Source organism: Felis catus, chromosome A2 (assembly GCF_018350175.1).
Source record: "Felis catus isolate Fca126 chromosome A2, F.catus_Fca126_mat1.0, whole genome shotgun sequence".
NCBI lineage: Eukaryota > Metazoa > Chordata > Mammalia > Carnivora > Felidae > Felis > Felis catus.
Window position 1 is genome coordinate 129621809 of NC_058369.1, and position 12620 is coordinate 129634428.

The 12620-nt window shown below is 38.7% G+C and overlaps 1 protein-coding gene and 1 long non-coding RNA gene across 10 annotated transcripts in view; one reads left to right on the forward strand and one right to left on the reverse strand.

Annotated features, from left to right (window-relative positions):
• Positions 1-9084, forward strand: part of LOC123384158 — a 224279-nt gene extending 215195 nt beyond the window's left edge. For 2 of the 3 annotated variants that reach the window (XR_006594874.1, XR_006594872.1), the window contains one exon: positions 5286-9084. This is a non-coding gene — a long non-coding RNA (uncharacterized LOC123384158). The remainder of the gene's footprint in view (positions 1-5285) is intronic. The other variant, XR_006594873.1, reaches the window with a different exon arrangement.
• IMMP2L (inner mitochondrial membrane peptidase subunit 2) overlaps positions 1-12620 on the reverse strand; it is an 888431-nt gene that overhangs the window by 22040 nt on the left and 853771 nt on the right. The gene's annotated exons all lie outside the window — the stretch shown is intronic.

The following is a 12620-nucleotide window of genomic DNA, read 5'->3' on the forward strand; positions in this document are numbered from 1 at the left end:
CTGGGATGAGTCCCACGGATTATTTGGGTAATAGACCACCATTCTTGCTATTTGTCCTCCTCCACACATCAATCATTCTCACGGTGGTATCCAGGTGACACTTCTCCGTGCTGCACTGACAGAGGTTGTCAACTCTTTCTGGATTTGGGTAACACAAAGAAAGATGTTGTCTTAACTGCTATGGAGACCAGGGATGTGAGTGGCACATAAAGAGCAGGTGACTGCAGAGAAACACGGGACTTCACTCACAGCCTCTGCTTTGGTACTGTACACTCAACATGATGCTGCAAATGGAGAGTGTAGACCAGAGTACCATGCCCTAGTTATCAATCCCAAAGGAATAGGGCACCATGAACCAGTTAATTAATCCCATGGAGGGACTCCAATTGCATGATAGCTTAAATTATCACAATACTAATCACTAGGAGTAGAAGTCCATCACTTCACCGACTGTTTCTTGGTATCAGAGTCACCAAAGAAAACTCAATGCAGTCAGGTACTGGATGTAACAACCCTTTACTCAGAGAAGAAACAGAGTGAGATCAATAGTGGGTGTCCATAGTACTCTGCTCCATAGAAAGGGATGTCCTGACATTGCAGAGATTTGCCTTTTTGACCCCACTCTCTGTAGTCACCATTTTTGTGAATGTCAACACTGGACATCAACAGCAACATTACTAAAGGCATGTCTTTAAAACAACCTAAAAGACAAAGGTGGGGGTGGAGAAGGGCATGGTGTGAAAAGAGCAGAATATAATTCCTTTACCAGATAGCATAGAAGTGACCTTTCTTGTAAATACACACAAAAGCAAGTATCATATTCAAAGATAAGCCATTGCAGTTTAAAAAAATGTTATGAAATGGCTATTTTTAAAGACTGAAAGATAGAAATGACACTACCTACTCTATTTTTAAACACATATTAACAAATACGGATTTGTCAAGGGTCATAAAGAGAACAGTACTGGCCCGTCATCCACATACATTTCTAAGATCCTTATCCGTGCCATATTGAATAGGTAAACATAAGCCCTCTAAACAAAACATGTGTATAGACTGCTCCCTTTCTAAAGTAATCACTGACTTGGATCTACTCAAAGACAAATAACAGCAAAGCTTTGGTTGTTTAAGTGAATAAAGAACATGCGGGTCTGCCAAAGAATTGTGCAGAACACAAAAGGAGGCTCTAGAAAAGAGAAGAAATAGGTTAAAGCTGAGGAGAAACAGCAAAGGCACAGAGGCAGTGGTGGCACACTTCCTTCACCCCTTCTTGTAGGGACTCTGGTAGCAATGCCGGTTATGAGAACATGTAACCATCCAGAAAAACCCAGCACTATTCTCTCCCTCCTCCCTGAACTGACAAGAGTAAGGGTTCTTGTACCCAGGAATACTTCCCTGAGATAAGAAGGCCTTCCTTCCTGAAGATGTAACACTGGACCACAATATCTTATCGCAATTCCAAAAGTCAAAGAGCTCCCCCTAAAATGTTTTATTTATTTATTTTTGTAACTCTCTGGTAGCAAAACCTGACCTGACCTAACAGTTATAAAATTCTAGTCTTTATTTCATGCTGTGTGCCTATTCATAATTTTTAAGTGGCCATTTTAATTGAAAAAAATTTGTTTGAATATAGTTAACACACAGCGTTACACTAGTTTCAGGTATATAACACAGTGATTCAAGTTCTCTCTATATTATGCTATGCTCACAAGTGTAGCTACCATACAATGCTACTACAGTATCATTGACTATATTCCCTATGCTGTACCTGTTATTCCCATGACTTATTCATTCCATAACTGGAAACTTGTATCTCCCACTCCCTTTTACCCATCTTGCCTACCCCCCACTTGCCTCCCCTCTGGCAACCATCAGTTTGTTCTCTGTCTTTATAGGGATGCTTCTGTTATTTGTTTGTAGTCATTTATTTTGTTTTATAGAGTCCACATATGAGTGAATTCCTATGGTATTTCTCATAGGACACATTTCACTTTCTCAGTGTGATATATTTCACTTAGCATAATACCCTATAGGTCCATCCAGTTTTTACAAATGTCAAGATCTCACTCATCCTTTTTATGGCTGCATAAACTTCTTTATGTATGTATGTGTGTACACACACACACACACACACACACACACACACACACACTACATCCTCTTTACCAATGGACACTTGGGTTGCTTCCTTGTTTTGGCTATTTTAAATAATTCTGCAGTCCAGAAATAAACCCACACTCATATCATCAATTAATCTATGATAAAGCAGTAAAGAATATACAATGGGGATAAAACAAGTCTCTTCAACAAATGATGGGAAAATGGTACAGTTACATGCAAAAGAGTAAAACTGGACCACTTTCTAGCACCATACACAAAAATAAAGTCAAAAAGGATTAAAGACATAAATGTGAGACCTGAAACCATAAAAATGCTAGAAGAGAACACAGTAGTAATTTCTTTTTGTTCATGGCCTGTAGCAACATTTTTCTAGGTATGTCTCCTAAGACAAGGGAAAACAAGCAAAAATAAACTGTTGGGACTACATCAAAATAAAAGGCTTTTGTACAGTGAAGAAAACCATCAACAAAACTAAAAAGCAACCTATTGATTGGGAGTTGATATTTACACAGGATATATCTGATAAGGGCTTAATATCCAAAATATATAAAGAACTTGTACAACTCAACACACACACAAACAATTTGATTTAAAAATGGGCAGACGAACTGAATACATATTTTTCCAAAAAGACATACAGACAGCAAACAGACCCATGAAAAGATGTTCAACATCACGCATCATCAGGGAAAGGCAAATCAAAACCACAATGAGATATTGCCTTATACCTATCAGAATGACTAAAATCAAAAAGAGAAGAAACAAATGTTGGTGAGAATGTGGAGAAAAAGGAACTCTCATACACTGTTGGTGGCAATGTAAATTGGTATAGTCACTGTGGAAAACAGTATGGAGGTGCCTTAAAAAATTCAAAATAGAGGGGCGCCTGGGTGGCTCAGTCGGTGAAGCATCCAACCTCGGCTCAGGTCATGATCTCACGGTCTGTGAATTCGAGCCCTGCGTCGGGCTCTGTGCTGACAGTTCAGAGCCTGGAGCCTGCTTCAGATTCTGTGTCTCCCTCTCTCTTTGACCCTCCCCCATTCATGCTCTGTCTCAAAAATAAATAAACATTAAAAAAATTAAAAAAAATTAAAAATAGAAACACTGTATGATCCCACAATTCCACTCTTGGTATGTACCCAAAGAAAATTAAAACACGAATTCAGAAAGATATATGCACCCCTATGCCTATTACAACTTTACAATAGCCTCTTCGTTTTTGCTGCACAATTAATGTGTTTGAGTATAGAAACTTCCCAGACTGTGCTGCAAGTATTGTCACATATGGCATAGACATTGTTTATAGACACTGATACCACCTTTCCAACATCTGAAAAGTCTGAATTCTGAAATACATGTGCCTTTCAAGATTTGAGATACAATACTAATATCTTTAAATATCTCCAAAGGTGAATATTTGCCAAGGAGAATAAAGGTAATCAGAGTTATGGGCTTAGTTCTGAGCAGGACAGGCACCCTGATAGATGCTGGAAATACACACAATAAAGATGATTTCTGTCCCCTAGGATCTCATGATCTGGTTGGAAGGATGGATGTTTCAATAAACCATACCTGACATGGTAGACATACAAAGGAGCCAAGTACCCCAAGCAGAGTACTCTGGCCAACCCTTAGGAAAGCTCCACTGAGTGGGTGCATTTGGACTGATTCTAAAAGGTACTAAACTTCCCTCTCCTGAGGGAAGATTTTCACTTAAGACAATCCTTTGTCATATTTTTATCTAGAACATTCTCCAACTCCTCCTTGCCCTCCACTGAACTTCAAATTGAGACAACCCAATATTTTTCAATGAAAAAGTAAAAGCCATATGCCTTACAAAAGATTCAAAACGAGATTCTCTCATTTAAACTCCTCATTCTAGGACAAGTGTTTTCCCTCATTACCAACAATTTTAACTTTAATCATTTCAAAGCAATTTTCCTGTTCAAGCCTTAGCTTTAATCAGAATGCATTTTCAGGTCACTTCATGGCCTCTTCATGATTCTCTCTAGATAACTACAGAATCATGCATAATCATTCTAGTTCCCCCAAGACCCCTTCAGTAAGTAGTTAGTTCAACATTTTATGCAAAAATAGATACAAAACAGGCCTCTAGGGATATGTTCAGCTAATTTTCATGAATTAATTTCCCAAGATTAATGTTTATGCACTACTCTCTTTACCACATAATCAAATCACTGGAGTTGAAGTGGTCTAACTCCTTATTTTGCAGCTTGATTAAGCAGGTGATGAAATACTTGAATATCATTTGGATAGTTAGCAACTCATACTATCCACAATAATCCACAGGAGATGGATGGCATTACTGATATTTCATTGTTTACTTGTGCACTCTCTAGTAGCTGATGTCCCACCCACATGCTAGTTTTATGTAGGAGATAAAACAGTTCATATAAATACATGAGGGAAGAGGTGTGGAAGTCTTTATTGTTGTTGACATTGTCTTAAACCATATTTGTATCAAGTGGGAAGGCAGCCAAAGGGATAGACTAGTTTGCCATGGGTAAGAGGATTTGGAACAACAAGGTAAACAGATACCCATTCCCAGGCCTGCTCCTATGGTGGATGCAGCCACTTTACCACCATGGTTATCTCTGTTCACTAGGTGGCTAGTATCCATCTCTCCTCATTTCCTACCTCTCTTTTATTCTCTCTTTCAAAGAGAATGTGAGGAGCTTTACAAAATAAACAACCAGGAACAAAAGAAGATAAATAAAAGTGACTGCTATTAGGGGGAAGGCAGTTGCTGTGGAAAGCCCCACACTTGGTTCTTGGCTATCTGAGAGTCAATGTGAAGAGAACAAGCTAACATACAGCTCTTATAGGACAAGAGGAAAGTTTTTCTCTGATTAAATTTCTGCAAACTTTTCTCACATCAGGTCTGTGACAGGACACTCTAAGTATCATAATGGACAGTGTCACTGCAGTAGCTTCCCCCAGGGACCTTACAGGATTCACCTTACAGGAAACTGGGTGAATGTTATTCTGCAAGGGACTAAGGCAATGCAATCTTGTATGTCATCTCAGGATCTAATTTATTCCAATGATAGGAACTTCTATTATCTAGAAGCCTCGATACATAGCATGCCTTTTAAATAATCTTTTATAAATATTATGTCCTCAATTGTGTTTTTTTTCTATAGGATCTATTCTGGGCTCAGCCAATTGGATGCCCTCATGTGGAACTCTGAAGTGATGGAGGGAGTGATGCAGAGACACAGAAACATCAGAGTTACTGGCAGAGGGATGAATGCCAGGAAGTATCCAGTGACAGCAACTGCCAAACTCATCACCCTGCTCCTGTGTAAACATAGGGACAGCTTATGTTGAAAACTAGTTTTCATCCCATCCATTCAGTGGACTATTCAATATCCTTCCAATAACATCTTTTCGGCTTAAATGAGGATGAAAAGAAGGAAGTCAGGATGGCTTTGTGATTTTTGTATTTAAGATAACTGGTAAGCTACCATGATAATACTGGTGAAGGAATGTTGATAAGGATATTTGGAATTAAAGTCTAATTCCTAATTCCACAGGTGAGGAAATCAAGGCTCAGAAATATTGCCTACAGGTACCCAGTTAGTTAGGGTGGGATGCAAATCCTAGCCCTGACTCCTAGTTCCAAGCCCTTTTCAACACACCTGTCAGTGAAATGAGGTGTAGAGTCCTGGAAATTGTAAAGGTTGGCAAGGGGCCCTGCATCAGTGCTTCCTAAAACTGCTTTTACCCCAGGGAAAAGTGAGACCTTTCATTTTCTGCAGAGAAAAGCAAACATTGCCCATTAAGGTTTGTACACATCCATGCCACTCTGGGAACTGTTGCTGATACGTAGCAGCAGGACATGTTAGGAGCCACTGGGCTGTAAGGAACACTTGTTGACAGTGACAAGAAAGCTGGTGCTTATTACAGCAATGCAGTTATGTCATTGTGCATAAAAGAGCTTGAAAAATGAAGAAATGTGGCAAGATTCTAAAGTATATTCCTATTACTCAATACAACAGATATATAAAAGCCTACTGTGTACAAAGCATAGGACATGGAATTTAAATCTACCAAGATGGGTGAGCCACAGACTCTGGCCTTGAGGAGTTTATAACTTAAGAGGAAAAGGCAGTTGTCACAAGCTTGATCCATGGGATATGTCTGGCAGAAGTGGAGGTTGCAGAAGATGAGTGTAATCTGGAAATATAGGCCAGTGAAGGATTAGGAAAGAGACTGTTCAAAAATCGAACAGGGGTGCCACCTCTGACTGCAATCTAACAAAAGAAAAGGCAAGAGCAGAGAGCAAGAGAACAGTCAAGAGATTTTTTACAAGAGGGCTGACAAGAGATATGATCGTGTCAAGAGGAAGAGGAAAGAAAGGCTACTTTGAGAATGAAATTGCAATTTCATAGCACAGTAGACACAGCCCTTCATAAATGTACCTCTGCTTTATCTCTTGGCACTTAATGTGTACCTGGATCTTTCTTAACACCTCTTTAAAAAGGCCTTCCTCTCTCACATCTCTGTACCTTTGCACATACTACTTTTTCCTACTTTCTGAAAGGCTTTCTTCTGCTCTTTACCTACATCAATCTCCTTCATCTAACTTTCATGTCACTTTCTCCAGGATGCGGAAGGCTTCCACTTTTTCCTCCCAGCCTTGGCAACCGGTACTTAGTTAATGGCAACTAATAATTATCATACTGTCCATTGATAATCTATTTTGTTATGTTTCTTTTACTAGGTATGAGCTTTTTGAAGTGGCACTGTCTCGTGTTCTAAATCCATGGCATGAAAACAGAAATAAGCTTAATATATATGGATTATAGAAGTGAAACGAGACACAATGTGGATTCAGATCGGATATGATTTGGCAACTGATTGGACATGGGGGCTGAGAAAAGAAGGGATCGTGGAGCTGACTGCTTTCTCCCCTGCCTGGAAAGATAGTAATTCCTTTAATAGCAGAGGGATCATGGCAGAAGGAGCAGATTTGAGAAACAATGAGTTCACTTTTGTATTATTCAATCTGAGATTGCTATTGAATGTCACAGGGACACATCCTGCGTGCAATTGACAAGTCTCTGTGAGAGTTCAGCCAAGTGTGTGAAGCAGAACATAGAGATCTAGGAATCATCATCAGGCTGTACTTGTGGGAATTAAAGTGCTCTCCTAGAGAAGAATTAGAAAGTAAAAGTGCTCAGGACAGACACCTGAGGGAATGCAGCAATTCAAAGATAATGCTAGAAGGCTATCAGCTGATATGTAAAAATAAACTTCCTTGAGCAGTAACACATGTACCCCTAGACCAGAGCTTGTGAGATTTCGGTGCAGTTAGAGTCCTATGCTCAGCTGTAAAAAGGTGAGCATTGCTATTAGGCATGAGAGAACACAGCAAAGCTTAGGAGAGGAAATAGTTGTAAATCACCTTTAAAACTGCAGCTCTTAGTTCTCCTTCCTGAGCCTAGAGAACCTATAGAGATACAGACAAAACCTATTACAATTTCTATATTCCAAATTGATATTTGCTCAATTAAGTAATTCTAAATTGTATCTTTTTTCTTTACATTTATGCATCTATGCCTGGGAAAAGGTTGATAACCTCAACAGCCTAAGGAAAATTTAACAGAGACAAATTAATTTTTTCCAGTGCAAAGTTACAAATTATCTAGAGATTATCCACTGCTATGGATTATACATGACTTGACTCCACTGACTCAGATAATTGAACGCTGATGCTAATTAGCAAAATTTTTTTATAAAACAATTTTGATAGTGCAGTAAGCTGATATTTACTACTAAAACTCCTGATGCTTTATAAATCCATGGATAATATTAAATTGTCAGGACCTCAACCTGAAGAGTGAGGAGGGCTTAGGCCTTATGGTCACACTGCTGGGTAGAACACTTATTGCCCTATGGAGAGGAAGAGAGGCTTGGCTAATGATGAATGTTCAACAGATTTGGCACTCTTGTCCTCATGCATGCCATGTGCCACCCTCCCACTGTTAGGAAACTGTCATCAGTCATTTCCTCTAACAAACTGGAGAGGAATAAGGTATGCACAAAGCACCAGAAGTAGATACTGCCCTTGGATGAAATCTCTTCATGAAAATTCCTGGCCATATTTAGCCCACTGCATCTAGTACTAACTGACATTGGAAACTATGGTTCCAATTAGCTTTCCGTTTCCTTTAAGTGTTTTTCTTTTCCTGTTGGCTTTTCTGTGTCTTCCGTAACCTGAAAAGACAACTGCTTCATTACTTCAAAGAAATTTTAACTCAAGGGGGTGGGGGTGGGGGACTGATCAACCCAAACTTATTCTTTAGTCTGAGACTCACAAGAGATTGTCTCTAATCATCAATAACACTGATAATTCAGCATCACACTGCCCCTGTTCCTGGAATATCATGATGTACATATGGTCCAAGGAAGAAGAGTGGGGAGCCATCAGTAAGCAGCGTGTAGAGAGCAGAAGCTTTGGGGTCAGAAAACCATATAGGGATGTAGACTCAGAAAAATTAATAGCTATATCATCTCTGGTAAGTTGACTTCTTTCAGTCTTTTCTCATTGTCGAAATGGGAACAAGAATATCAGCTCTGCAAGGTTGCCATGAGAATTAAGGGGTGTAAAGTCTGCACTAATATAGCACAGAGCCCTGCTGCACATTAACTGCTATGATAGCCCCATAGTAAGTCAGGTACAGATGATGCCTGAGGTATAATACATTAATAACAGGAGTTAAGAAAATGAGGTATTGAAAATAGCTACGATATATTATATCCCATTGTTAACTGTTAATGGTGTCCAATTAGGAGTAATGCCTTTGAGAAAAAATCTGTTCAGTTAGCTTGTGATACTGATTTATAAGCATAGAAATGATTGTAAGAAGTCTTGTCCTAATAAATTTCCTGCCTAGGAATTCTATCTCCAACAGCAATAAAACATGGCTGTTGTTACGTTTCATTTTTGATGCAGAGCTGAACTTTGAAGGAGTTTTTCTATGTACCAAGATGAGCTCAATAAAAACGAAATCCTTTGGATTAAGGTAACATCCCTAAGAGACCTCTGCCTCTGGTAAAGGCATTTGCAGTAATGAACAACAACAACAAAAGAATGGAGGACTCTGTGTTGTTTTAAATTACATATCTGACAGATCACAAAGAAATTGCTTTTAGGTAAATGAGCATTATTTTCTTGACTTTCTCCCAGCTCCACAATACCAGTTAAAAGGTCCATTGGAAGTATGAATTTTCTTAGCAAACTAAAGCATTATAAATGGTTCCAGTTCCTGACCACTGACTCATTCCTTAAACCCTGATGGCATCTGTTTTCACTGTTCAACAGAACTGTGTTTTTAAAGATCACTAAAATTTCCAGGGAAGGTCTTCAGTCTCCGTCTTCCCCTGCAATATTCAACCCTGCTGACCACCCTCTGCTAGAAAGGCACCCTAATGACTACCTTACTTCTCTTCTTAGTGCTCTGAAGAAACTGTAAAGTTCTGCTCACTCATCATCGCCCATCTGTTTCCTGAATGTAGGTATTCCCTCAGATTTTTTAATCCTCTCTTTATATGCTTTCCCTTGGTGAACTCATCCATTGCCATTTCTTCAACTCACACTCTGCCCCAAATCCCTCAAATCTCTATTTATAGCCTGACCATTTACCTCCAGATCTGATTCTCAGTGGTCTGCTACACATCCTCAGGCAGGTATCCTCCTTATCACACAAAGATGAAGTACGCAACATCCAGCTTTTCATCTATTCTCCCAAATGAGGATCTTACCCTGGCTTCTCAATCGGGGGGTCTCCCTCGTGCCCAGCTTTAACTGCAACCTTCAGCCCATAGTTGGAGTTCTGTCTGTGCTTCACCATCTTATCAAATTTGTTGCCAGGTTTTTCTTTGTTTGAATACCTATGTTGATTTCCATTCACACTGCCATCATCAAGGGACAGGTTAAGATTTCTTCTTCCCTGGATGAACTCAGTAACCTTTATGCCAAATTCCCTAATTCCAACCTTGTTTTGCCTCAACTACTATACTCACTGGTACCAGATTAATTTTCTAAAGCTTGGCTTCAATCAGGTCATTCTCTTAAATAACACATTTTAATAGTTCTCACTTCCTACTAAAATAAAAGATATGCAGCCTGGTATTCAAGATCCATCACAATATTATGCCCACTACCGATCTTTCTATTCTTTTTGCTCATGATTCTTTTACCATGTACACTATACAAGTTCCATACAAGTTCTCCAAGTGATTTGAATGCCCACCAAAGCCTGAGCACTACTGCTCTAAGCTACAATCAAACTGAAATGACCATAATTATTGTTTGGTTACTCTGTATTTATGTCTCTACTCCTGCTGTTCCTTTAAGTATTCATCATCATCTCTGTATCCCCATTCTACCCATCCCTTGACATCCAGTGACATTTTCCATAAGCCTTAATAAAATTACTCCCTTCCATTCCCAAATCTACATGTTTCTCATTACTTTATTTATAATTATATATTATGCCCCATCTGCTCCAGATTACTATAAAGTCCTCCAAGGCAGAATCATGTCTAATTTATCTTTTATTCTTTAAAGAACTCAATGTAACATTTTATCCAAATAGTAGAATGTCAAAAAATGGCATTCCCTTAGATAAGACTAGGTTAAGAAGGAGCTACCAGGTGTGTATGGCTGACAAAGGAACCTGTTATTAATTTTTGGCATATATTTCATAATATTATTTAAAATTTAGGTATTTTTAAGATTTTGCACTTTTTGATGTATTCAATGCATATATACATAAATAGTTCTACTTATTTATTTATATAAACAACCAACTTGTGGCACACTGTATTTTTCAAAGATGACCACAAAAATACCTCCCAATTCAAATGCTCTTCTGCAATGTAATCTTTCCACCCCTCTGCTCCTTCAAGAAGTAGAGTCTATTTCTTCATCTGCTTGAATCTGGTTGGGGTGGGTACCTGTGAATGCTTTAATTAATTCTGGGCATAGGACTCAAGTGGCCTGGAAGCTTTTTTTTCTTGCCTCTTGGAAACCAACCATCATGTCACAAGTGTAACTCTGTGAGATCACCATGCCGTGAGAAGCCCAAGCCACACTGAGACACCTGGATCATGAAATGCCATTTGGAAAGAGAAAGAAAGGCCAAAGGACACTGCAGCTCTGTTGGAATTGGATCATCCAGCACTGACTGTTCCACTGGATACCAAATGAGTCAGATACAAACCATCCAGCTGAGTCCTTCCCAATTTCCTAATACATACAATTGTGAGCAAAATAAAATGGCTGTTTTATATTACTAAATTTTAGTGTGTCATGTTAAACAGCAATTTATAATAGAAACTACTCATTGCCACTTACAAAATGTACAGCTGTGGTCACAGAAGAACAAAATGAAAATGATATGCTTACAAAGAAGACAGTTATTTTACAAAGAAAACTGGTATGTTTGCCATCTAAGTGCTGCAGAATAAAACCTAATACTGACCAATTTACTAACTTTAATTCTGTCCTTAGCAAAAAGTCAATCAATAAAAAAATATTAAAGATATTTAGTCATATTTTTCAAAGTCAAGCCTCCATTACAGAAGTTACAGTAAAGGGTAAATTATACAGTAACCCAAAGACTATTTGAGACACACAGGTTATAAGTAAATAATAGGGAAAGTTTGCAAAAATATATTCTGGTATGTCTGTTATTATTTTATATAAATTATGATGTATCCTAATATTGAAATTCTACATAGCCATTAAAAATAATGATATAGCTACAATCATAATAAAAATGTACACAATACATTAAATTAAAGGAGCCAATTATAAAACTGGATGAACAGTATAATCTCATTTTGGGTTATTAAAGACAAGATAGTTATTGGTCCTCTCCTCTCACCCTCCACCCCTACACTGCACCCCCGCCCCCCCTCACACACACCACAGTGTTTTTTCCTACAGGACACAAAGTCTGAAAGGATGCACATCAATATGTCATTATCCTTAGTGGTGGCATTATAGGTCATCTCTAAGTGCTTTTAAGGCAGTGGTTCTCAAAGTATGCTCCCCAACTAACAGAATCAGCAACACTTGGGAACTTGTTAGAAATGCAAATTTATAGGCTGGACCTTGGGCTTCCTAATCAGAAACTATGGTGTAGGGTTCAGCATTCTGTCTCCACAGCGCTACCAGACAGCTGGGATACAAACTAAAGCTTGAGAACTACAGTCTTACTGTATTTTTTGATTTTTAAATAAGTGAATATGTTTCCTGCATGGCCTAATTTTTAAAAAGTGAGCTTTCTGGACTTCAGTGGAAGATGGCAGAATAGGAGAATCCCAAGCTCACCACATCCCTCTGATACACACAGATAACACCTACATCAGTGTAGATAATCCAGAAAACAACCCAGAGACTGGCAGAACAGACTTCCCACAGCTAAATTCAGAGAAGCCACATCGCAGAGAGTAGGTAGGGC